We start from the raw sequence: 27327 nt of genomic DNA, 5'->3' as shown, positions 1-27327 counted from the left end.
AAAGGGTCAAAAGTGAGATTTCTGATTTTTTCTAAATTTAAACAAGATATAGTTTGGGAAAACCATTGGAATGTAGGAGGAGGATTCATCTCTTCCGAATTCAATCAAGTGGATCTCCTAGCCATTAATGTAACAAATGGAATCATCCGACGAGCTGAAGAGGGTAAATAACTATGTTCCATCATCGGTAAACCAAAAATTGCAGTAATATGAGGATGTAAATCAATACACAAAACTGTTGAAATATCAAAAATGTCTTTCCAATATTTCTCCAAAAGAGGACAAGACCAGAACATTGGAGCCAAAGAAGCTACCTCAGAATGATATCCATCACACAGGATTTATACGAGAGTAAAAACGAGCTAGCTTGTCTTTAGACGTGTAGGTCCTATGCACCACTTTATTCAACATTTTCATATGATGTAACTTGACCTCTTCTGAATCCTTTTTATTAACCTTAAATATATGGATACAGGAGTGGAGTTAATTACGTTATTGATTGTATCCGATGTAATATAATAGCCCAGCTTTGTTTAGTTTAGTTCAGTTCAGTTTTTTGTTTTCTAATTTGGGGTGTTTTTTTTCCCCCACATTTTACTTAAAACATGTTTAATTACATTAAGAGTTTGAGAGGCTTAGTACACTTGTGTAATCTATAGCTTTTATTCGCATATGCTATTTACCAATAATGTAATCCCAACCTCTTTGTACTATTGTTAATATTATTGTTATTTGAAAACTAGTAAAAAGATTTTTTTAAAGTTACAATAAGAAATATAAAAAATAGTGAAAGATAAAAGAGCAAAATTGTGAGGTAGTGTTCAGAAATCTGATGGTGGGGGTGGGGGGGGTGGCGAAGTTGTTCCTGAAACATTGTGTGTGTGTGTTTTCAAGCTCCTGGACCTTTTCCACTGGTGGTGGTAATGAGAAGAGGTCATTCCTGTTTGATGCGGGTCTTTAGATTAGATTAGGTTCAACTTTATTGTCATTGTGCCGAGTACAGATACAAAGTCAATGAAATGCAGTTAGCTCCTAACCAGAAGTGCAAAGAATAGTGTTATTTACAAAATAACTGCGAATAAAAAGTGCTACAGTACACGAAAATAAAAGTACTAAGACAGTACAATATGGATGCAATACTGCTTAGTGCTGTGATGTGAGGTTCAGCAGGGTCACAGCTTCAGGGAAGAAGCTCTTCCTGTGCCCGGTGGTGTGGGAACAGAGGCTCCTGTAGCACCTACCGGATGGGAGGAAAGTAAAAAGTCCATGATTAGGGTGAGATGCATCCTTGATAATGCTTTTCGCCCTGCCCAGACAGCCTTTATGGTAGATGTTCTCAAGGGGTGCTGATAATCCACTGGGCAGTTTTCACCACAGGCTGGAGTGCTTTGAGGTCCAATATAGGTCAATTGCCATACCACACTGAGATGCAGTTGGTGAGTATGCTCTCAATGGTACAGCGGTAAAAGTCCGTCAGTATCCTGGGACAGAGGTGAGCTTTCTTGATGCTCTGCAGGAAATAAAGGTGCCGTTGTGCCTTTTTGATCAGGATGGAGGAGTTCAAGGACCAGGTGCGATCCTCAGAAATGTGGACACCAAGGAATTTGAAGCTCGATACACACTCCACTACAGCTCCGTTGATGTAGATGGGGATGCGAGTGTGGCTCCTAGCATGCCTGAAGTCCACAATGATCTCCTTGGTCTTCTGGGTGTTAAGGGCCAGGTTGTTACCGGCACACCATGTGGCCAGGTGCTGGACCTCATCCCTGTAGGCCGTCTCATCATCCCCTTTGATCAGGCCAACCACCATGGTGTCGTCTGTGAACTTGATTATGGAGTTAGAACCATGTACAGGTGTATAGGTGAAAAGGGAGTACAGAAGAGGGCTCAGCACACAGCCTTGAGGCTGCCTTCTTGGGGCATCTTTTTTTGAAGATGTCCTTGATGGTAGGTAGGATCGTGTCCATGGTGGAGCTGGATGAGTCTACAACCTTCTGCAGCTGTTTCCGATGATGGTCATTGGAGCCTCCATATCAGATGGCGAGGTGCAGACGGACTGAATTCCAATGTGACAAATACACGCCTGATAGCATCGTCACTGCCTGAGCTGCTGCACTTCAAGAAGGCAGCTCACCACCACCTTCTGGAGGGGAACCTGTGGCAGTGCATTGCCAGGGAGGTTTGCATTCTGAAGACGGTTAAAAATGAATTCTGTAGCAAAGCAATTGTTAACTAACCCCTGGGCTTGTACTCACTGGAATTCAGAAGAATAAGGGGGGGGGGGGGGGGGGGGGGAAATCGCATTGAAACCTGTCTAGTATTGAAAGAGGATGTTTTCAATGGTGGGGGAAATCTAGGACCATAAGACACAGAGGGACATCCATTTAGAACAGGTATGAGAAGGAATTTCTTTAGCCAGAGAGTGGAGAATCTATGGAATTCGTTGCTACAGGCAATGAGGTCAAGTCATTGGGTATTTTTAAAGGCAAAGGTTGATAAGTTCCTGTTTAGTCAGAGCATGAAGGGACATGGGCAGAAGGCAAGAAATTGGGGCTGAGGGGGAAACTGGAACAGGCATGATGAAATGGCTGAGAAAACTCAAATGAGACAAATGGCCTAATTCTGTTCCCATATCTCATGAGCCAAACACGTGGTGGGGATTGTGACTTGCATTCCAGCTTAAGGTCATATGAGCCCCACTGGATTGTTGTTATATCAAGTCTGACCAGGATCTCATGCTGTTGAAATAATTATGGTTTCATCTCCCTAGGCTATAATTATAATATTTAAACATTTCAGCCCCCAAGTGCCTGGCTGATGATTGGTGGTTTTACATTTCATTGCATGATAACTAAATAAATAGTCTTACTCGGCAAAGTTTATGCTTTACCTGAACGTGAAGGGCATGCAGAGGATGTGAGGGCTCAGATACTCCACTCAATTCTCTTCAATTATATTGATTGTGTGAGTCTTTATTCACTGCTTTGTCCCACCTCAAATAACACCCAGGTAAACGATGGGCAACGGAGAGGAAAACCAACAACAAAACCTCACGATGTGTGGGATTGGTTTATTATTGTCACGTGTACTGGGTTAGGGCACTCCAAGCACACCCTACAACCTTACCGGCTTCTATCACCTTGGCTTCATCAGTTTTTATTTAGCGGTCGGCACGATCACTTTACAGCACCAGCCATCACCGGTCGGTGTTCGACTCCCGTTGCTGGTTGTAAGGAGTTTGTATGTTCTCCCCATGACTGCATGGGCTTCCTCCGGGTGTTCTGGTTAGGAGCAGGGTTAGCACAGCTCCTGAACGGTCAACCCATATATAGTACATGGCTCACTTTGCAATCAAATGGATACCTTTGACCCTCGCCAATTTTTAAAATCGATGCACCATCAAACGCATCCTACCTGGATACATCATGGTTTGGTACAGCAAGAAACTGTAGAGCTGCGAACACAGCTCAGCACATCACAGAAACCATCCTCCCCTCCACTGACCCCGTCTACACTTCTCACTGCCTCGGGCGAGCAGCCCATCTTGGAAAAGACCCTACCAACCTGGGACATTCTCTCTGCTCTCCCCTCACATCAGGCACAGGATACAAAAGCCTGAAAGCGCATATCACCAGACTTCCATCCAAATGTTTTAAGACTATTGAACAGCTTCCTACGATAAGGTGGACTTTTGATCTCACGATCTACCTTGCCTTAGCTTAATACCTTGCACTATTGTCTGCCAGGACTTTCTCTGTAACGGTAACACTTTATTCTGCATTTCGTTACTGTGTTCCCTTGTACTAACACAGTGAACTGTGTAATGAAATGAACGGTATGCAAGACAAGTTTTTCACTGCACCTTGGTATACACTCAGTGGCCACTTTATTAGGTACACCCGCTCACTAATGCAAATATCTAATCAGTCAATCACGTGGCAGCAACTCAATGCAGACATAGTCAAAGGTTCAATTGTTCAGACCAAACATCAGAACGAGGAAGAAACGTGATCTAAGTGACTTTGACCATGGAACAATTGCTAGTGTTAGACGGGGTGGTTTGATCATCACAGACACTACTGATCTCCTGAAATTCTCATGCACAGCAGTCTCTAGCATTTACAGAGAAAGGTGCAAAAAATAATCATTCGGTGAGCGGCATTTCTGTGAGCAAAAACACTGTCAGTGAGAGGTCAGAGGATAATGGTCAGACTGGTTCAGGCTGAGAGGAAGGGAACAGAAACTCAAATAACCATGTATTACGACAGTTTGTGTACAGAAGGGCTCTGCTGAACGTACATGTTGAACCTTGACATGCTGGTCTGACCAGCTGAGTTCCTCCAACATTTTGCTCATGTTGCTCTAGATTTCAAGCATCTGCAGAATCTCTTGTGCACATAGGGTGGGTTTATTCACTGGAACACAAGAGGCTGAGGTACGACCTTAGTCTACAAGACCATAACACACAGAAGAGTGAAGCCATTTGGCCTATCCAGTCTACTCCACCATTCCATCGCGGCTGATTTACCATCACTCTCAACCCATTCTCTTATCAAGCTTTATAAAATTAGCAGTAGCACGATAGGCTAGATATCACCAGCCTGAAACCATCAGAGTATCCTCAGTTACGGTCACACTGTACAGGAAAGATGCCATTTAAGCTGGAAGCAGTTCAGAGGGGATTTCTGAGGATACTCTCAAGACTTGAGGGACTGAGCTATGGAGAGAGGGCTAGCAGTTGGAGACTTTATTCCTCAGTACAGAGGTGGCCACGTAGACGTATAAAATCACGAGGGGCATAGACAGGGTAAATACACATTTCCCCCCGCAGGACTGGGAAATCAAAAACTGGAGAGGCAATGTTTTCACCCAAATGACAGTCAGTGTATAGAGAGAGCTGCCAGAGGAAACAGTTAACGCGACAACAATAATTGCATTTAAAAAGCACTTGGGCAGGAACATGAATAGGAAAGGTTTAGAGGGATTTGGACCACATGAGGGCAGGTGGAACTTGCATAAATGCTAATCTTGGTTATCGTTCACCAATTGGGCTGAACAGCCTGTTTCAAAGCTGTATAATTTTGTCAGCTAACTACACAGCGCAAGTTTCGGGTGAGAATGGAATTTACTCTGTGAACTTTGTGCAAACAAGGAAATTTCATCACACCCAGGTTTCAATGACAATAAACTAATCTGACTCCAAATCACAAAATGTTAAAGATCTGAAGGGTAAAACTTCTTTGCTCTCCAGAGGGCAGTGAATATCTGGAACAAGCTGCCAGAGGAGATAGTGGAGGGAGATTATTTACAATGTTTAAAAGGAATTTCAACAGATGCACATTTAGGAAAGGTGCAAAGAGGGCAAATGGGATTGGCATTGACAGGCATTATAGTTGGCATGGAGAAGGTGGGCCAAATAGACTGGTAATCTGCTGTACATTTAAACACAGGACGTGGTGGGTGCCCGGAATGCACAGCCAAGGCTGGTGTCGGAGGCTGACGTAAAAGAGACATTTTAAAAACTCAGAGTAGGCATGCGGATGAAAGAAAAATAGGGTCGGGAGGGTTATGGGTGGTGCAGGAGGGAAAGGTTATTCTGATTGTGGAGTAGGTACCAGTGATTAGCAGAATCACCTACAATGCCAGCGAGCACTGAGCAGGGATCAATCCCTGCCGCTACCTGTAAAGGGTTTGTTTGTACGTTATCCCCGTAACCGTGTGCATTTCCTCCGGGTGCTGTGGCTTGCTCCCACACTTTAAAGACGTGCAGTGAGGGTTAATGAGTTGTGGGCACGCTATGTTGGCGCCAGAAGTGTGACGACACTTGCCCCAAGCACATTGCAAACATTGATGCAAACGACATATTTTACTGTACGCTTTGATGTCTCGCTGTACATGTAATAAATAAAGGTAATCTTTAATTAATGTGCCAGAAAGATAAATGATTGCCAGATGACATTTTAGACAGATAAAATGGGAGGTGGTATGTTTGGTTGGGTGAACAGGGTGGTTATGTATTACTGGGAAGGCACTGGCTGAGGAGAACAAAAATCTCAGAGTACAAATACACCAGTCACTAAAAGCTATGCCACAGGTTAGCATTAAAAAGATATTGGTTAATCACCAAGAAGTCACATTGGGCTTAAACCTGAAACCTGTACAGATCACTACAAACGCTTCATTACAATGCAGACATGGAAAGCATCCTACACGCCCTTTTAACAACCTGATCAACCTGTTCTCTAGTTTTAAAAGATCTGCAATTGTCTCCTTGTTCCTTAACATCTCAGGACCTTCTTGCTATATTTGACAACCTGTCCATTTTACTTTAAGACTACAGGTCTCCACCACTTTTGAACTGGGTGCACAATCCATTTATAGTTGGTGGATTACTTGATCACTTGAGTCAAATAAGATGTTCTCCTAAGAGGTTGTCTATTGGTGGGTCCTCGGGTGGCTGTCGAGGACCATCTGGGATCCACATATTCTGTTGCAGTATGGAGGGAAGTAAGTGGTGGCTGTGGTGAGCATTTGGGTCTTTTGGTTGTTCAATTTCTCCTTCTTGTTCTCTGCAACACAACAGAGGTCATCTCCCTCTTGAACAGATTTCCTCCAGGTGTATCAACTGAGTGCAAATATTTCCCAGTTTTAAAAAAAAAAGCAATGTTGAATTTCTTCAGGCTGATTTTGATGTTATATTTGAAGCGTTTCCTTTGCCCACCAGAGGCTCACTGACCTTCCTTCAACTGGGAGTAAAGGATCTCTTTGGGGAGACACGAGTTGGACCATCTGGAAGATATGATCCGTCCATCGGAGTTGGTATTAGATTATCATGGTGGAAATGCTGTTCACGTTGGCCTCCACCAGTATGCTGGTGTGAGCAAGTCTGTCCTTCCAGCTGATCCTCAAAATCATTAGTAAGATTCTGTGGTGGTGTTGGTCCAGGGCTTTCAGGTGTCTACTATAGACGACCCATGATTCGGCTCCATACAATAATGCAGGAAGGACGACTATTTTGTAGACTAAAAGTTATGTCTGGACCTGTAGGGTGTGGTCTTCAAAGACTCTGCTCCTTAATCTTGCAAAGGCACCACTAGCACTCCTCAGGCAGTAGTTGATCTCTGAGTCGATGTCTGTGTTTGAGGAGAGAATGTTGCCAAGGTAGGGAAAGTGGTCTACATTTTCAATGGCAATATTGTCAACTTTATGGAGGACTAGATAAATGGCTGGTTGGGTGGTGCTGACTAGTGTCTTTTTTTATATTCAAAACAAGACTCAGGGCTCTATCGCCTTGGCAAAGGCATTCAAGATACATTTAAAGTCTTTGCCTGAGAGTGCTGCGATGACATTTTAATCCACGTACTCTTTCACACTGATCGTGCAGACCTTGAACCAGTTGAGGGTGAAAAGCCTGTTTTCCATTCTACACACAACTGGGATCCCCTGTGGCAGGTTTTGACCAATGACATGAAGGATGGCAGCAATAAAGATGGCAAATAGGGTGGGCACAATGATACAGCTGTTTGACCCCCGTCTTCACAGTGAAGGGGGCTGATTCAGCATCACTATTGCCGAGTACTGTGGCTGACATGCCATCATCAGTAATCTCAGTACTTGTAAATACAGGTACTTGTCAGGGCAGCCACGTCTTGACAGTATACTCCAGAGAGCTTGACAGACCTCTATCAAATGCCTTTCTCAGATCTCAAAAAGCCAAGTGCAAGGGTTGCCTTTGTTCACAGCATTCTTCCTGTAATTGGTGTGTGTGTGAAGACCATGTCTAGATGGACTGAAACCACACTGTGATTCACGGAGTACTTCTTCAAATAGCAGGAGTTAGCTGCCAAAGATAGCTGTAACCTCTTTGCCCTTTGTTAACAGAAAGGAGATGCCCCTGTAATTGCCACAACCTGCCCTGTCTCCCTTCTTGAATATGGTCACTATTAAGAGTACCCCTGAGCTCTGAGGGCAGTTGCCCTTTTTTGCAAACCCTCAGGAGCAAGGCAAATATGTGGTGCAGCAGTGCTCACCCTCCTTCCTTAAGGATCTCTGCTGGGATCCCGTCAGGAGCTTTGTTGCTTTTCCGGCTCCTGATGACATCATGGACCTCTTTCTCACTGGGAAGTTCACCCATCTCACAGATCTCTGGAGGATTTGGTCAGTAACCTCTGGTTCAGCAGTGCTGTTGTGGTTAAAAAGTTCTTGAAAGTGCTGTCTCCATCGATCACTGATATCCTTCCGATCCTTTAGCAAGTCCTTCCCATCCTTTGGGTGCAGGTGGTTTAATCCACAGTAACTTCACACCATAGACTGCTCTAGTGGCACTGAAGAAGCCTCTCGTGTCACCAGAGTCTGCCAGTCTTTGGATTTCTAGGGCTTTCTCAGTCTACCAAAAATTCTTTAGCTTCCTCACCCTGCCATGGATATTTGCCTCGACCATCCACATGATCTGCAGCTGCTACAGTTTATTCTGCATTGTTATTGTTTTAGCTTATATTACCTCCATGCTGTCTAATGATTTGATCTGTATGAATGATAGGCAAGATAAGCTTTTCACTGTATCTCAATACATGACAATAAACTAATACCAATAATAATTTAAAAAGCTAGTTTCTGTAACCATGAATATGTAACAATACCTCCAGCTCCTCTATATTCATCCCACAAACTCCCCTACCCCCCAAACCCACACACACACACACACACTTCACGCCCCAGCTAACCCCTACCACCAATTCCTTTCTGGCTCTGGTTCCATCTGCCATTCCCCTCTCCCCTAACATTTCCCATTCTCACCTCCTTTACTGATCAGAATCCAGCACTGGCAGCTCTTTGTGCTCCTGCCCATCTCCCTCCGGCAGCAGTCTCCACCTCCACACCTCGCTCCATTTCCCTCCACCTCACTCCGCCTACCTCTCACTCCTTTTCCTGCCTTCATGCATCACTCACCTGCCACCGTCTCTCAGCTTCATCCCTGCTCCCCTCCTCTACCTGCCTGCCATCTCACATTTCTCCTCAGACCACCAATCACCGCGGAATCCTTTCTTACAACCGTCTTCCCTTCACACAGTCCATGGATAGGGAAGCTTCAGAGGGATAAAGCCCAACCGCAGGTATATGGGACTAGCTTGGGTAGCCATCCCAGTTGGGATGGAAGAGCCTGTTTCCGTGTTGTCTATCTCTACGAACCTACGACAAATCTATCTGTAAACAGGGAGACATGAGCCTGCAAAGGTATGAACAAGGATCAAAACACCCAAATTCTCCAACCACAGCCCTTAGAATTATTGGTTTATCATTGTCACATGTACTGAGGTACGGAGAAAATCTTTTATTTTGCATACTGATCATTTCATCACATCAATACATTGAGGTAGTGTAAGGGAAAACAATAACAATGCGGAATAAAGTGTTACAGTTAAAGAGAAAGTACAGTGCAGGTAGACGATAAGGTACACAGGTCATGGCAAGACAGATTGTGAGGTCAAGAGTCCATGTTATTGTGCAAAAGGTCTGTTTAAGACTCTTTGGAAGCTGTCCTTGAGCCTGGTGGTACATGTTTTCAGGCTTTTGTATCTCTGCCTGATTGGAGAGAGAAGAGAGAATGTCCAGGGTGGTGAGGACTTTGATGCTGTTAGATTTCCTCCCATTTTCAGCACCATGACATTCCTACAACTCACTAACCCCAATTTGTAAGACTTTGGGCTGTGGGAGGAAACCAGAGCACCTGGAGGAAACCCATGCAGTTACGGGGAGAGCGTACAAACTCCTTAAAGACCGCAGGGGGAATTGAACCCTGATCATTTGCACTGTGAAGCATTAGGCTAAACACGACTGTGAAGGAAATCTGCTGACTTTACTCAGCCCGTCAATATCCGACGGCAGGTTCTCTGTTGGCGAGCAGCTTACAAATCTAGCTTGTAGCATTGCCTCAAAATCCATAACCCAGACCAAAAAACACTAATCCTAAAGGTGATTAGTGTCTGTAACACGGAAGTAAACAGTATTGAAAACCTGTTGCAAACTTGATTTGAAACCGGTCTCAACCATTTTTAAAATAAGTATGCCTAATCTACCTGGGTTCGTCAAAGATCACTTGAGCTTCAGGCACTGTAAATATTTCAGAAAAGACCTTAGCACATGGACAAACAAAAGGCTTTTTAAAAAATTGGTGACGTGTCATGAACCATGCTACATGAACCCTATCTTGTTATTTCCACTTAATGCACTATTTAGTTATTTAGTAATTAGTTTAAAAATCTGCTTTTGTATTGCACTGTGGCCACAAAATAAATTTCACATGGTCACACACACACAAACAAAATACTGGAAGAGCTCAGCAAGTTAGGCAGTATCTATGAAATGGAATAATGAGCCAACGTTTCAGGCTGAGATCGATCATCAGGACTGAAAAGGAAGAGGGCAAAAGCCAGAATAAGGTGGCATGGGGAGGAAAAGATTTCTTTTGTCAATGTTTTCACTTTCCATAGATTCTGCCTGACCTACTGAGCTCCTCCAGCATCTTGTGTGTGTTGCTTAAGATTTCCAGCATCTGCAGAACCTCGTGTCTATGACTCGTTGCTCCACCATGAAGCCCCTCTGAGGTAGGCCAATCCCCAAAAAGATTCTTCTCTCTTCATCCCCGTCTCCCACCCACCCACATCCCCCTCACCTGGTCTCACCTACCACTTAGCAGCTAGTACTTCTTCCCCTACCCCACTTCCTGCTTATTCTGGCTTCTGCCCCCTACCCTTTCCAGTTCTGATGAAGGGTATCAGCCCAAAACATTGACTATTTATTCCTCTCCCTTGCTGCTGCCTGGCTTGCTGATGTCTTCCATTGTTCTTTTGTACGCTGGTTACGACTTCCAGCATCCGCTGAATCTTTTGTTTAAGGTCACGATTTACTTTAGGATCAAATTTTCTCTTCCACTAGATTGTACCATTTCAATGTTAATACACTTTTAAGCACATCCTATATAAACATCTTTCGGCACAGACAACTAAACTAAATCCACCTTAATCAATGAAGAGTTAAGACTACCTGAAAAAGACAAACCGCCCTCACCTCCTACATAAACCATATACCAACCTGTACAAACTGGTATTTCTGGCTTTGAGGAGGTATTAAGTTCACTTTTCATACTGAACACCTGGAACAAACTGTTCCGCTCATCTCTCCAATTAAATTCCTTCTTTAGCCCTTTGCCTTTCTCACCTATCGCCTCCCCAACTTCTCACTTCACCCCACCCGCACTCATCTACCTTCCCCCTCCCATGGTTTCACCCATCAATCCTTCCCTCCCACCACCCCATTCTCGCATCTTCCCCCTTCCTGTCCAGTCCCGATGACGGGTCTTGGCCTGAAACGTCGACTCTTTATTCCTCTCCAGGGATGCTGCCGGTCCTGCTGAGTTCCTCCATCAGTTTGTGTGCTTAACTCTGGAAGAAACTGGTTAATAGTTTTCAACCCACACTGCAGAATGTGGGAAAGATTACTTACATGTCAGCAGCCTGTTTGTAGATTTACAGCTTTAGTTATTGCACTGCCTATACATTGGAGTTATTAGCATCCTTTTTATCTAGTTTCAAAATTGCAAAGAAATCACTGAACCTGGCTCAGATCAGCTATTTGAGGTATTCGACTAACAAAACTTCTCTGAACTGTTTCCAAACTATTAACATTCCCTCTAAAATAAGGATTCCAATGTTACACTCAACATCCCAGATATGGCCTCACTAATGTCTTGTATAACTGAAGCATAATCTCCCTACTTTTTACTCACTTCCCTCGCAATAAACAATTTCACTATATTACATCTTTGAGTTATTTGCTTCACCTGAACATCTTCCTCTTGTACATTACGCATGGGGGCATACAAACCCCTTTGCATTTTTGAGCTCGGTGATGCCCCATTGTGAAGATAAAAAGACATAACAGAGGAGCAGAACTAGGCCATTCAGTCCATCGCGTCTCCTCCGCCATTTGATCATGGCTGATTTATTATCCCCCTCGACCCCATTCTCCTGCCTTCTCCCTGTACGCTCTGACACCCTTACTAATCAAGAACCTATCAAATTCCACTTTAAATATACTCAATGATTTAGCTTGGTCACAGCCATCTGTGGCAATGAATTCCACAGATTCACCTCTCTCTGGCTAAATAAATCCCTCATCTATTCCAAAGGGACATCCTTGACTTCTGAGGCTGTGCCCCTGGTCCTCGACTCTTCCATTTTTGGAAGTGTCCAGAATTACATTATAATATACTCATTTTTAAAAAAGACATCTTCCTAACTTACTTCGCTCTTTAGCTATGCAGTACAGGTTTCCTCCCTTGTTGAAATAAATTGGAGGTTTTGGTGTAATCATACAACCCTTAGTTGAACATTCAGAAGCACATCACCAAACTTTGTTAAACCAATAACTAACTAGAGTGGTTTTCTATTAGAGAAGCCAGCAGCTGCCACCACAGTGATACTCATCTCTGCATTACTTTTATTTTATTCCATTGTTACAAGTATCCTATGTAACAATGATAAATCAAATGTTATTCTTTAATTTGGCTGTCAGCATCGACGCTTATCGGTGTTTAATTGATACACCATAGAAAGCATCCTATCTGGATGCATAATGGCTTGGTATGGTAACTGCTCTGCCCATGACATCAAGAAACAGCAGAGGGTTGGGGACATAGCTCAGCACATCATGGAGATCAGCCTCCCGTCTAAATTTCTTGCTGCCTCTGTAAAGCAACTAGCAAAATCAAAGACCCCACCCACCCTGGATATTTTCCTTTCTCCTCCTTCCCCCCCCCCCCCCCCCGAAGATACAACAGCCTGAAAGCAGGTACCATCAGGCTAAAGAATAGTTTCTATCCTATTCTTAAACAGACCTCTCGTATGACAAGATGGACGCTTAACCTCACAATCTATCTCACTATGATTTTGCACTTTACTGCTGCACTTTCTCTGTAACTGTTACACTTTAATGTTGTTTTTAAGTTTGTTCTACCTCAGTATATTGTGTAATGATTTGATCGGTATGAACACTATGTAAGATAAGCTTTTCACTGTAACTTGGTACGTGACAATAATAAACCAACACAATTCTATTCCCCAGAAAATGTTGTATTGTCTCCGAAGGTGAGTTTGAGCACAAGGAATGGAAACAGCGATAGACAGTTCAGCTCCTTGATCTTTTGTACCATTCAGTAAGATCAAGGTTGATCTTTTTCCACAATTACTCTTCCCTGCAATAGATCCCCATCTTCAATATACTCAGTGGGTAATGCAGGAAATTCAGACTAGCTGAGTGGGCTCAGTGGTCAGCATGGACTCATTGGGCCGAAGGGTCTGTATTGTTCTGTGACTCTAACTAAACCTCACCAAGCAGCACAGTTCTACATCTTGTTCTTCATCTCCTGTGATTTGTCTCAAGCCTTTGAATACTGGGATGCAAGTTAACATTTCCACTGGGAATGATTCAGCTTGATTTAATCACAAAGAAATTTGACTCATTATTGACCTAGTACCTTCTGAACATTTAGCTTCAGTTTCTAAACAGTTTGATTTATTTAAATATTGGTTTATGATTCCTTTCTGGTGATTAATGGAATCAAACGATGCTCCTTCTATTGTTTGTTAACTTTCCAGTGTCATCATCTCAAGGTCTGAGTAATCAGGATGTTTTGCATATGAGTTTTTTTTCTGTGTTCATTCTTGAACAATTTTTTTTGTGACTGTTGTCTTTTTCTGATGCTATGTGCCTGTGATGCTGCCGCTAGCAAGTTTTCATTGCACTTATGCTGATGATAATAAACTCAATTTGAATTTTTCTGTGAAAATTAATTGGCTGAAAGAACACATTCTAGTCCAACTTCAATGTCACACTAACAACTTTTTTTTCTCTCCTCGGGCACTTTAAAATAGAAGTTTGCTCATGAAAAGCATTTTCCACAACTTCAGGACATCCCAGCTCACCTCAGAGTCAATGAAATAATTCCAAATTTTAAACTTGTGCTAAGTTCAAATATCAAAGTAAATTATTATTGAAGTACCGTACAAGATTGATTTTCTTATGAAAATTCAGAGCAGAATAAAGAAAGGCAAGATAATCAATGAAAAACTACACACAAATGAAGACTTTTGAAGAAAGTTCACTGTAGGAAGCATAGAAGCTAAACTTAGTACAGCCAGCTGTCATAGAAAGCAATATGGTAGTGAATAGGTGTCACTAATACTGGTGATTAAAAGGTTGGAATTCTGCTCAGGACAACAGAGACAACTGTGTTTTTCTTCTCAGTTATGGTGACTTAGAGCTACTATTTAAAATTCTCATCTGAAAATCAGTACCTGTATTTTGTTTCTTCACTGCCCTGTAATATTTTCATTTAACATCTCCTGTGTGTTGTTTTCTGTACCTGCACACCCAAAATAACACTCTGCAAGGTTTTTGCTGTACCTGTACCCTACCTTGCGCACATGGTGATGAACTTGAGCAACACACACACACAAACAAAATGCTGGGGGACCTCAACAAGTCAGGCAGCATCAATGGAAAGGAATAAAGCGTTGACATTTTGGGCTGAGACATCTTTTATTCTTTTTCCATAGATGCTGCCTGACCTGTTGAGTTCCTCCAGCATTTTGTGTGTGTTACTATTGATTTCCAGCATCTGCAGAATCTCGTGTTTACAATGAACTTGACTTGATTTGCCTTAATCCATTCCTCTACAGCTTTGGAACGTCAACCCACAACTTCAGACTTGGAGACAATAATGTCTGAACCGCAGCTGACGTCTAGTCGATAATAGCACCATCAAAAACTGTGCTATGTTCACTTGCGTGCCTGCACTTGAAATCTGATCTGCTTTCATTTCTGAACGACGCAGCATTGGATCACTTTGCATGTAAACTTCTTTAAATGAAATAAGTGCAGTCTTTCTGCTTATAGTGTTGAGGATGGTGTGGGTTTGCTATTGCGTTGCAGTCACTGTAAAGTTCTCTGAACCTGCTGAAGGAGAAGCAAGTGCTATTCTCTTTGGAGTGAAGATGACTTGACAGAGGTGTACAAGATGATAAGAGGCATTTCTAGAGTGGATGGCCAGAGACTTTTCCCCAAGGGTGACAACGGACAATACCAGAGGATTTAGTGGGTAAAAGTTTTGCTCTGAAGGTTGCAGGGACATGCTATTTCATCCGTTTTGTGCAGAGATTTACCAAATCACTACCGGGATTAGAGAGCATCTCCTATGAGGATAGGTTGAGTAAGCTAGGCCTTTTCTCTTTAGAGCGAATGGGGATGAGCTGCAACTTGATAGAGGTGAACAAAATGATAAAGAGGTATAAATCGAGTGGACATTCAAAGAATTTTTCCCAGGGCAGGAAAGATGTATACAAAGGGGCATAATTGTTAAGTGATTGGAAGAAGTATGTTGGGGGAGGGGGGGGGGAAGAGAGAAGGGAGCAGTTGTAGGTTTTTTTAATTAAAAAAAAGTAGTGGGTGCATGAAAAACACTGTCACAGGTGGTGGAGGACACAGATACATTAGGGACATTTAAGAGACTCTTAAACAGGCACATAGATAAAAGAAAAATGGAGGGTTATATAGGAGGGAAAGGTTAGATTGATTTTGGATTAGGTTAAAGGGACAGCATAACATCATGGGCCAAAGGGCCTGTATTGTGCTGTACTGGCATCGGTGTCCTTTCTGGGATTGGCACCAGTAGGCCCACACTTGACAGATCATGCCCTTCCATGCCTGATGCCACTTTCCCAAAACAGGAACTTTGTTCTGAGCTCTGCATGGACCAGGGAACAGGAGCAGATTATGGTGAACTACATATACCTGTCTGGACACGCCCCCCTGCTGACTGCTCCTGTGGCTCTTCCCACAGACCCCTGTATAAAGGCGATTGGAGGCACTGCTCCTCCCTCAGTTTCCAGGATGTTGTGTGATGGTCTCTTGCTGCTGACAGTGCTTTCTTGCAGCTAATAAAAGCCTATCTCTCGCCTCATGTCTCCGAGAGTTATTGATGGTGCATCACAGATCCATCTGCCCATTCTGTCTGTGCCAATTATGATCCCAAATTAAACTAACCCCTTCTACCTGCAAATGGCCCACATTCCTGCATACCCTGTCTTACAGCCCCCTAAATTCCACTATCCCATCTCCTTCCACAATTACCCCTGGAACCCTACCACACTCTGCGCAAAAGTAAACTTGCCATCCACAGCCCCTTTAAACATTTCCCATCTCACCCAGTAGAAACAGAAGGGACAAAGGCAGGTTACTGGCGCCTTAAAACCAGTCGCTTCAGGCAAATGGCAGCTCACCTACGAGAAGGAAAACTCTGATCTCAAACCTCCGCTGCCTCGAGGCTTTACCCACTCATGGGGAAGGCTCTGGGAGTAAACGTTGATGGAAAAATCTGGAGCTGCAGTCCCTAAAGGCAGTCCTACATTGCGTTCAATGCTGACTGGCCACTCCATCAATGCTGCTGGTGCCAAACTGTGACGGTCTCTGCTGTTCCTTTGGATTTATCAGATGCGTGGAGAGGGGGAGCTTGCTACATGGGCAACAGCTTGCTCTCCACGTCATGCTGCCCAGGATTACATATCTGGACAGCTTGGACGCAATATCCATGGTCAAATCTGAGGCCTCAGACTCAGATTTCACACAAAAACTATGCCCTCTACTATTCGACATTTCTATCCTCCGGAAAAGGATTTGACTGTCTACACTTGTTATAATTTGATTAGCTTCTAGCAGGAAGCACCTCAGCCTTCACGGCTCCAGAGAAAATAACCCAAGTTTGTCCAACCTCTCCTGATAACATTTACCCTCAAACCCTGGCAGCATCCTGGTGAACCTCCTCTGCACCCTCCTCAGGCTGACAAGGGAAATTATATTCAAGGACGTGTTCAAAGCTTCCTTGGAGATTTTGACTCTTGGAAATCTCTAACCTCGGACTGTTCAAGATGCAGAAGGTGCATCTGGGATGGTACTAAATGCCTTAGGAGTCCACAGAAGGCAAGGACAAGCAGCAGAAGGGGTATTAAGGACACCTTGAAGAGGTGGCAGCAACCAACATTCAGGACTCTCACCATCCAGGACATGCCCTCTTCTTTTAACTACCACCAGGAAGGTGGTGTTGGACCTTGCACCCATGCTCCAACATCATATTTCTGAATAGTCGAGGAACACTACCCTCTATTTCTCATTTGCACTATTTATTTTATTTGGATAGCATGTGAAACAAAGCTTTTCACCTTACATGTGACTATAATAAACCAATTTAATAAACTTTTGTCTTGTATCCAATCCCTCTTGAAATAAAGGCTACATACTCTTTCTGGATTGGGATCAAGACTGGCCAGAATCGGGTTTGTTAAAAATTTCCATCTGTGTGGATCTCCACTGAGAAAGGTGCTTTAGAAATGCAAATCTCAAAGTTCAAAGTAAACTTATTATAGAAGTACATAAATGTCACCATTTATTATTCATCTGCTTGCAGGCATTCACAGCAGAATCTGACTTTCCTTCTCCAAATGAATCACCAGCCTCCCTCCCTCCCTCAGGGATATTTAGGAGCTTGTTCATTTCACAAGTTCCCATCAGAAGTGCTTTCAGACTAAACCTTTAATAAGAAAGTCTATGGACTTGGCAGAAAGCATACAATCTGTAGATTCTAATCAGGCTCCCCTTTGTTGTTTGAAAATAGTATTATGTGACTTCCTGTCGAATTATGTAGAAATCCCTTTGGCCCACAATATCATGCCAACCCATATAAACCTAGTCCATGATCAATCTAACCCTTCCCTCCTACGCAGCTTATTGCCCTCCATTTGCGTACCCATTAAGAGTCTCTTAAACCCCTCTATTCTATCTGCCTCTACCACCATCCCTGGTAATGTGTTCCAGAGATTTATCACTCTCTGCTTAAAAAAACCTCTGACATCGTCCCCTGGTCACTTTAAACAGATGTCTTCTGGCATTGGTCATTGCTACCCCTGGGAAAAGGGCACTCATTATGCCTCTCAATCTTTACAAGGTTAAACAATAGTAGAATGCAGAATAAAGTTTGCTGAGAATGTGCAGTGTAGGTAAACAAGCAGCAAAACTACAGTAGATTGTGAGAGAAACAGTCAACATTTTGAGTTGAGAACCTTCATCTTGGTTGAACAAAAAGTGACAGCTAGTATATAAAAAAAGACGAAGGGGAGTGATAGAGAAACTTTTTATACCGGTCACCTTCCCTGTACTCTTTCAGTTTCAGCTTGGTCCATTTCCCTCCACAGATGCTGCCTGATCCATCGAGTTCCTCCCTAGTAGTTTGATTTTTGCTCCAAATTCCAGCGCCTGCAGTCTCTTGCATTTACAAAGATCCCTTTTTAACTTTCTACATAATTTTCTGCAAACCAAGTACTCCAAATACACCCCAGTCCCATAATAACACACCAGGTTAGCCTCCAGTTCCAACTAGCATTTCTAGAAATGGGTGGATTGCATTCCAGACATTTTTACATTTCATTATTTGACAGCAGACCCCAATTTCCACAGAAAGGCTTATAACCCACGCCACTGAGGTGCATTCTTTTGTAATTAAAACCCGCATTTGATGACTGATTATTAAATCAAAAATATCTGATAAGCTGTTCTAGTACAAATGACAAATAAACAAAGCATTTGTAAACCGAAGATCTACATGGCACAAAAATGTTTACAACAACAATGCAGCAGAACTTCAAGACAAAAACAGGGCTATTCAAATACATGTGGAAGTCCGTATCCTTGTTTTAAAGGTCATTTTTACGCGTCATGCTTACATCAGAACATACAGTGAAATGCATCATTTGCATCAACTACCAACACAATCCAAAGAGGTGCCCGCACACATCACCCCATTTAAGGTGGCAACACAGCATGCCCACAGATTCCTCCCACATGCAACTTACTAACCCAAAGCGCTGGGAGCAAACGGAAGCACCCGGAAGGAACCCATGTGGTCACAGGGAGAAAATAAAAGCTCCTTACAGACAGCAGCAGGAATTGAACCCCAGTTGCTGGCACCGTAAAGCAAAACACTAACAGCAATATCACCATATTTTACTAGCGCTAGTATACACAAACTACTATGCTAACAGCATAGCAGACACATTAAAAACCAAAATAGTTATTTGCACAATGCGGTCCTAATTTAAGCCATTAGTGGACCAACCTTTTGCTCCTCTCAGGCTACGTTGACACTCCCCGGGTGTAGAATTCATGCAAACTCGTAATAGCCCACCACTAGACCAGGCAGCTTAAATGACAGGATCTGAACTCGCTCAGAACGAGTACTTCTGCTCCACAGAATTGAGATCCCACTGAATACGGGAGAGAAGCCCAGGCACCTTGCTCCGACAGTGCATTTGTGGGACAAAATAAACCACACCACGTTCACTGTTTGTAACATGCACTGCCAGAGATAGAAGAGATGGCAGACACTGGAATCTCAGCAGAAATTTAGCTGCTGGAGGAGTTCAGCCAGCCAGAAACTGCAGAGAGAAGTGGACACAGCCCAGTCTGTCACACAAAGCAGCCTCCCCTGCTTTCAAGTGCCTCTAGAAAACAGTCAACATAAACAACCGCCTCTCACTCCATTCGGGCAGAAAATATAAAAGCTCGAGAGCATGAAGCATCTGGCTTCTGCACTACACTCTGGGTGGCACGGTAACGTAGCAGTTAACATAACACTATTACAGCACCCGCAATTAGGGTTCAATTCCCACTGGTGCCTGTAAGGAGTTTGTACATTCTCCACCCCGCCCATGACCGTGTGGGTTTGCAGCTCCAGTTTTCTCCCACATTCCAAAGATGTGGAGGTTAGTAGGTTAATTGGTCACATGGGTGTAACTGGGAGATGTGACTTGTTAGGCAGGTTACTCTGCTGTAGCAAAATAGAAGAAAATTGGAGCAGAATTAGGCCATTTGGCCCAGCAAGTTTGTTCCACTATTCAATCATGGCTTATTTATTATCCCTCTCAACCCCATTCTCCTGTCTTCTCCCCATAACCTTTGATTCCCTTACTAAACAACAACCTATCAACCTCCACTTTAAATGCACCCAATGAGTTGGGCCTCCACAGCCATCTGTGGCAATGAATTCCAGATTCACCACACGCTAGCTAAAGAAATTCCTCCTTATTTCTGTTCTAAAGCAACACTCTTGCATTCTGAGGTTCTGCCCTCTGGTTCTCGACTCCCCCACTACTGAAAACACCCTACCCATGTCCACTCTATCTGGGCAATATCTCTAAATAAAATACAATGGCACAGCAGACTACAACTGCTGGAAAATGGTGCAAAAAAAAAGTCTGAAGTTCTGCAGGTCAAGAGGCATCAGTAGAAGGAAAGGGACAGGTCAATACTTCAGACCCTTCATCAAGACTGAAAGATAAAATTCAAAGTTCAAAGTAAACTTATTATTAAGGCATGTACAGCATAACAACCTTGAGATTCATCTTCTTGCAGGCAACCACAAAACAAAGGAACACAATAGAATCCATCAAAAGCCACACTCAAAGACTGTCACATATTCAATGTGCAAAAGAGGTCAAATCATGCAGATATAGCCAAAAAAAAAGAAAACAAGTAATACAGGGAAGGTGAATTACAAAGTGCCCAGAAGTAAGCCTACGGGCCACAGTGTCAGTCCAGCATGCAGGCGAGGGAAGCTAGTCCCAATGGCTGAGGGGTAACAACTGCTCCCAAACAGGTGGCACGTAACCCAGGACTCCCACACCCACAACTGACGGTAGTAGCCAGAGGGGGAGATGGTTCAGGTAAGGCAGAATTAAGGAGGTCATCTCCCCTCAACTACCTCAGTCCAGTTGAAGGCTCTCAACTCAAATTGCCAATGATCCATTTCACTCCAAAGGTACTGCCTGACCCACATTCCTCCAGCAGATCACCTTCCACACTGTATATCCTGCACAGTCAGATTTAGACTTATTTATTACACGTATATCGAAACATACAGTGAAATGTGCCATTTGCGTTAGCAACCAATACAGCCCAAAGATGTGCTGGGAGTGGCCCGCAAACGTCACCATACATAGTATGGCCACAGTGATCAGAACAAGCCCCTTTCCTTCCCTCCCATCCACCCATGGACACGGACAATCCTCAGTCCTACAGTGGACTTGCAGACATCAGGCCTCTGCCTTTCCCCAGTGGACTCGCAGACCCACGGATTCAGGCACCTGGTCTCACTTCCAGGACTCCTGATTCACTTTCAGGCTTCGATCTGCAGTATTGACCTCAGGACTTGATGATGTAACCCTGAAATCCAGGCCTCCAACGCCAGACTCACCAGTGACAGGATCCCAAGCTCCAGGCCTCGACCTCTGGACTCGCTGACTTGCACTCCTAGGGGTGGTCACCGGCCCTAACGTCTCCTGCCCGGACTTACCACGGGGAGGGGGAAATCACTGACCTGGGAGGGACCAACTCTCAACCTTGCTAATCTTCATCCACCACACTTGTCACCCTGACATTCATCCACATTGTTGCTGGTCTTCAATCTTGGAGCAGAAGCCCAGACTCCAGCCTGGCCTCCCTACTCCCCACATCACTGTCCATAACCCGAACCTGACCCCCAACTCCCCTCTGTCCCAAAAAACCACCCCTACAAGCCTGAAAGAAAACTAAATCTGAGCCGCATCCTTGAGAGAGACTGCAGAGTTTGCAGGCAGAATGGTACCTACAAACTCCTGCCTCGAAGGATGGAGTACAAACCAGCGAAGCTCAAATTTCCCTCCTCCCTAAGCCAGCAAAGCAAAGGCCCAATCGCCACACCCACCGATGTCAGATACTCAACATGGACTGTGTAAGGAGTTCTGCACTGCAGCCCAGGCAGTAAAATGCTTGTATCATGCCTCAGCAATGAGGCATAGTTTTGTTCCAGAGGGCTCAAGACAGAACTCTCGATGGGTGGATTTATATTAAATCACTTACAGTAATCTAGTATTAATAGCATGCTCGGAACCTGACAAGTCCTGTTAACAGAACACACCTTAAATAGTTAACAAATCAAGTCAGTACAGTCAATGAGAGTATGACACATCACTATGAATCACCATTTCTCAATACCATAAATGCAGGATGTCACAGAATAAGTGACCTCATAAGGTATGGCAACAAAACCAACATGGTTAGTTGGCACATGTGGAAATGACACAATACAGGGGTTGAGTGGGAGAAGAAATCAACCGTGACCCAATCACAAACAAAAGAAACAAAAGAGAAAATCTAAGCAACACACACAGGAACTCATCAGGCCAGGCAACATCCATGGAAAAAGTCAACATTTCGGGCCAAGACCCTTCGGCAGTACTGGGGGAAAAAAAAAGCTGAGTAGATTTAAAAGATGGGGGGGGAAGGGGAGGGACAAAGTAAAGAGCTGGGAAGTTGATTGGTGAAAGAGACAAGCCATGGAAGAAAGAAAGGGGGAGGGGGAGAAAGAGGAGCACCAGAGGGAGGTGATGGGTGGGCAAGGAGATACGGTGAGGAGGGAAATGGGAAATGGGGGGGGGGGGGGAGCATTACTGGAAGTTTGAGGAATCGATGTTCCTGCCATTAGGTTGGAGGCTACCCAGATGGAATATAAGGTGTTGCTCCTTCAATGCAAGTGTGGCCTCATCACAACAGTAGAGGAGGCCACAGATAGACGTATCGGAATGGGAATTGGAAGTGGAACTAAAATGGGTGGCTTACTGGGAGATCCCATTTTTTTTCTGGCTGACAGAGCATAGGTACTTGGCAAAGCGGTTTCCCAAACTATGTCAGGTATCACCGATATACAGGAGGCCACACCAGGAGCACTGAACACAACAGATGACCCCAACAGACTCACAGGTGAAGTGTTGCCTCACCTGGAAGGCCTGTTTAGGGCCCTGGATGCTAGTGAGGGAGGTGGTGTAGGGGCAGGTGTAGCACTTATTCCGCTTGCAAGGATAAGTGCCAGGAGGGAGATCAGTTGGGAGGGACGAATGGGAATGAGAGACACGTGGGGAGCGATCCCTGCGGAAAGCAGGAAGAGGGGGGTGCGGGGGGAGGAAGATGTGCTTGGTGGTGGGATCCTGTTGGAGATGGCAGAAACTTTGGAGAATTATGTGCTGGATGCAGAGGCTGACAGGGTGATAGGTGAGGACTAGAGGAACCCTATTCCTGGTAGGGTGGCACGAGCAGGCGTGTGTGAAGTGATCAAATGGTGGGGTGGACAGATGTGACAAATGAACAACTTCTGTTCCAGTGTTCTTTTGGTGTGTTTTTTTCTGGCATTTTCAGTTTACCTAGTGGCTACTTGATGGGCCATGCAAGAAACTTAGCAACTCAATGCATAGAAGCATGCAGGCAAGGTCAAGAGACTCGGGTATCATTCAGACCAAACATCAGATTGAGGAGACAGGCAAGACCAATTGAGGGGGGAGGGAAGGGTGGAATATAGTGAGAAGCTGGGGGTGGTGTTAGGGGGAAAAGTTACAGGGCTGAAGCTGGACACAGACATTGTGGGTTGAAGGGCCTGTTCCTTTGCTGTGTTCTAACAGGGACAGCTACTGTAATGCTTCATAGCGCTGGGAATCGGGGTTCAACTCCGGCCGCTGTCTGTAATGAGCTTGCACGTTCTCCCTGTGACCATGTGGGTTTGCTCTGGACGTTCCCGCCAACCCCCCCATTCCAAAGACGAGCGGGGTAGGGTTGGCGAGTTGTGGGCGTGCTCCGTCCGCGCTGGAAGCGTGGCGACAGCACATCCCCAGAGCGTTAACAGAAACGACGCATTTCACTGCATGTTTCGATGTACAAGCGACAAAGAAAGCCAAATCATATCACACAGTCATTTTTATCGCCAGTATGCGAAACATAGCAGAATTGAATGTGGTTCGGTGCCAAACGTGAAACACAGGACAATGCCGTAACAGACAACACAACAGCAACCAACAACTTACAAGACATCGTGCAAACAGCCACGAGCAATCTACAATTAGTAGAACACGCGCAATCAAACAAACTGAACGTGAACATACAAAGAGACTGAATAATTATCAACAGAATAAGGAGAACAGGGAAAAGCATTTAGCGGATGATGTACTGGGACGGTTCAGGTATTACACCTGAGTGAGTTTCGTTAAGAAGCTAGATAACTACAGAAAAGCTTCGGAGATGACATGTAGTCCCGACAGCAATGGAGATAATGATATTAAATCTTTACCTTAATACCTGGTTCACTAATATACTACACAATTCTGCACAGATACTGGGAATCTGAAATCGAAGCAAAAGGTATCGACAACCCTGAGACGCTCATTGAGAGATACAAAACTAATGGCCGGGAAGTGATCTACATCAGCAACTTACTCTCTCTCTCTCTCTCCTGAGAGCTTTCAGCGAAAATTCAGGTATAGTAGACCAGCACTGCTCCCCGAGACGATTCGTCCAGCACACAAGAGCAATCGCGGGTTAAACCGAGCCAAAAGCACAATGCCGCCGCCGCGCCACATCCTCTCCCAGGACACACCTGAATTGTTGGCGGTATTACCGCCGTCTGAACTGCGTTTGGCGGTGGAGGCTTAGGAGCGTTAATCTTTTAATGAGTTTCCATAATAACCCGTGCTGACTCGCGATTAACTCATTATTATAAAACGGCTGTGCCGAAGCAGGGGCACAAAGAGATTCCGTACATCTTGACAACAAGAACGCCAAATAAAATGCTAGAGGGACTCAGCCGGTAGAACAGCACCTAGGAGGGCAAGAGCAGCCGACGTTTCGGGCCGAGACCCTCCATCAGACTCCCACCGTTCGACCTGCTGACTTCCTGATAAATGGTCTCCACCCGAAACATCGACTCTACATTCCTCTCCAATTCCTCCAGCGTAGTGTCCAATTGTAAGTTTCAAGACCAATCGAATCAACACACACCTTGGCTCCGTATTACACGGGGGAACATGTGTACAGCAAATTCTACAGAAAATATGAAATGCTAACTTAATTCCACATTTCACATACATCAACGCATGTAAGGTTAGAAGTTTTCGGCCCAGGATAAGAATAAGACTTAAAAATCCAACCCTCCCCGCACCTTACAGAATTCTCACTGGTGTACCTGAAGCAAACTGGCGACAATTCCTTCTCCGCACCAGAAGCGAGCCGGTTCTCTCGGAGATGTAGCCAGAAGCCGTTCTACGGGCTGAGTGCCCTCCCTCGGCGAGTTACTGATTAATTCGCCCGGTGGGACGACCTCTCATTTCCAGGCACTGTTTGATCACCGTGTTTAGGTCTCCGTTTGTTCTCCTGTCCCCCAGGACGCGCTCAGAGGGAGAAATGTTTGTAAACACATACACATACAAACGCACGACTGAGCCCGCACTCTCTCCACGGACCTGCACGGTGAGTATAAAGGGCGGTGCCTCCTTCAAATGCTATAGGCAAAATGCACCCCTTAAACCTAAGTTAGAGATGATATCATCTTTGGCTGCGTTTGTGCTGGCTTGGGCAGGATGTGCGCAGATCAATGCAAGTCCACCCGTTGGCGTGTTTATTTCTTTCTCATCCAGAGTACATGACCACCTTCAATATCTTTAAAAAATAAAAGAGAACTTCCACGTTTTCATGGGGAGCTTGTGCGCTTGGAGGCTGAAACAGCGCCACCTTGTGTTGGACGCTCCCGCTCTGGGTTGAGGAACCTTGGGGGCTCCAACCGTGTGAGCAACGAACAGAAAATAGTGGAGTGAGAAGAAGCGGGAAAGAGCTGGCAGGAGATAAGTAAGACTAGGTGAAGGGGAAGGTACGTGTTGGGGGGGGGGGTGTAATGAAGTAAGAAGCTGGGAGGTGATAGGTGGACGAGGTAAAGGGCTGAAGAAGAAGGAATCTGATAGGTGAGGGGAGTGTCCCACGGGAGAAATGGAAGGAGAATACCAGAGAGAAGTGATGGATTGGTGAGAAAAAGGGTAAGATGGGAGCCAGAATGGGAAATGAGAGGAGGGGGAGGGGAGAGAAATTACAATAAGTTAGAGAAGTCAATGTTCATGCTGTCAGGTTGGAGGTTACCTAGATGGATTGTGAGGTGCTGCTCCTCCCAAACTGAGAGTTACTCCTCCGGCATTTTGTGTGTGTTACTCTAGATCTCTAGCATCTGCAGAATCTCTTGTGTTTGTAGATTAGAGATTTGACCTGGGCATTGAGCAAACTCATCATCTCCTCTTCCCCTTTCTCCCATGGTCCACTGTCCTCTCCCATCAGATTCTTTCTCCTCCTATCACCTCCCAACTTCTCACTTCATCCCTCCTCCTGACCCACTCAGAGTCTTCCTCACCTGGTTTCACTTATCACCTGCCAGCTTGGACTCCTTCCCCTCCTACCCTTACCTTCTCATTCTGGCTTCTTCCCCTTCCTTTTCAGTCCTGATGAAAGGTCCTGGCGCAAAACACTGACTCTTCATAGATACTGCCTGACCTACAGATTTCTTCCAGCACTTTGTGTGCTTTGGTCTGGGTTTCCAGCATCTGCAGAATCTCTTGTGCTAATGTGCTCCTGCACATGCCTTCAAAAAGAAGGTTGCACCTATAATCAAAGATCTCTATTGTACAGGCCATGCTCTCTTATTGCTGAAAACACTCTATCTAAATGCATTGCACTTGGTATGCCAACTGCTCTGCCCACATACACAAGAAACTGCAGAGAGTTGTGGACACAGCTTAGCACATCATAGAAACCAGCCTCCATTCCGTGGACCCTATCTATACTTCTCACTGCCTCAGTAAAGCAGCCAGCATTATTAGGTAAATACATCACCCAGCCAGACATTATCTCGTCTCACCTATCCACTCAGCAGAAGATACATAAACCTGAAAGCATGTAAAGCCAGGCTCAAAGACAGCTTCTGTCCCACTGTTATAAGGTTCTTCACTGGGCGTTTTGTACAATAAGATGTGCTCTTGGCCTTGGAATCTTCCCTGTTGTGATTTGCACTTTATTGTTGACCTGAACTGTACGTCTTGGGTAGCTTTTACATTTTATTTCACATTGTTATTCTTTTCCCTTGTTCTATCTAAATGCATTGTGTAATAATCTGATCTGTACGAAAAGTACGCAAGACAAGCTTTTCGCTGTATCTCAGTAAATGTGGCAATAATAAACTAAAATCAATATTTTGCAACGGACTTTGCCTTGTTTTTGTTTTAATTTTGTTCTGGCTTGTATAATTGTGTTTTAATTTATGTTTTCTTTGTGAATGACGTGTCCCTGGTGCCCTGCGCCTGTGACGCTGCTGCAGGTTAAGTTTTT

General features: G+C 44.5%; 1 protein-coding gene across 3 annotated transcripts in view; it reads right to left on the bottom strand.

Annotated features, from left to right (window-relative positions):
* LOC140738761 (proline and serine-rich protein 2-like) overlaps positions 1 to 25751 on the bottom strand; it is a 49075-nt gene extending 23324 nt beyond the window's left edge. Inside the window, exon 1 of one of the 3 annotated variants that reach the window (XM_073066541.1) lies at positions 25148 to 25751. The gene's annotated coding sequence lies outside the window, so the exon portion shown is untranslated. Of the gene's footprint in view, positions 1 to 19222; positions 19472 to 24562; positions 24696 to 25147 lie in introns of those variants that run through there. The other 2 variants (XM_073066543.1, XM_073066542.1) reach the window with 2 other exon arrangements.
* Positions 25752 to 27327: the final 1576 nt, after the last annotated feature.

The sequence above is a fragment of the Hemitrygon akajei genome, chromosome 14, assembly GCF_048418815.1.
Source record: "Hemitrygon akajei chromosome 14, sHemAka1.3, whole genome shotgun sequence".
In the NCBI taxonomy this organism is placed as follows: domain Eukaryota; kingdom Metazoa; phylum Chordata; class Chondrichthyes; order Myliobatiformes; family Dasyatidae; genus Hemitrygon; species Hemitrygon akajei.
Note: the sequence above shows the minus strand (reverse complement) of the source record. Positions and strands in the feature narration are given on the sequence as shown.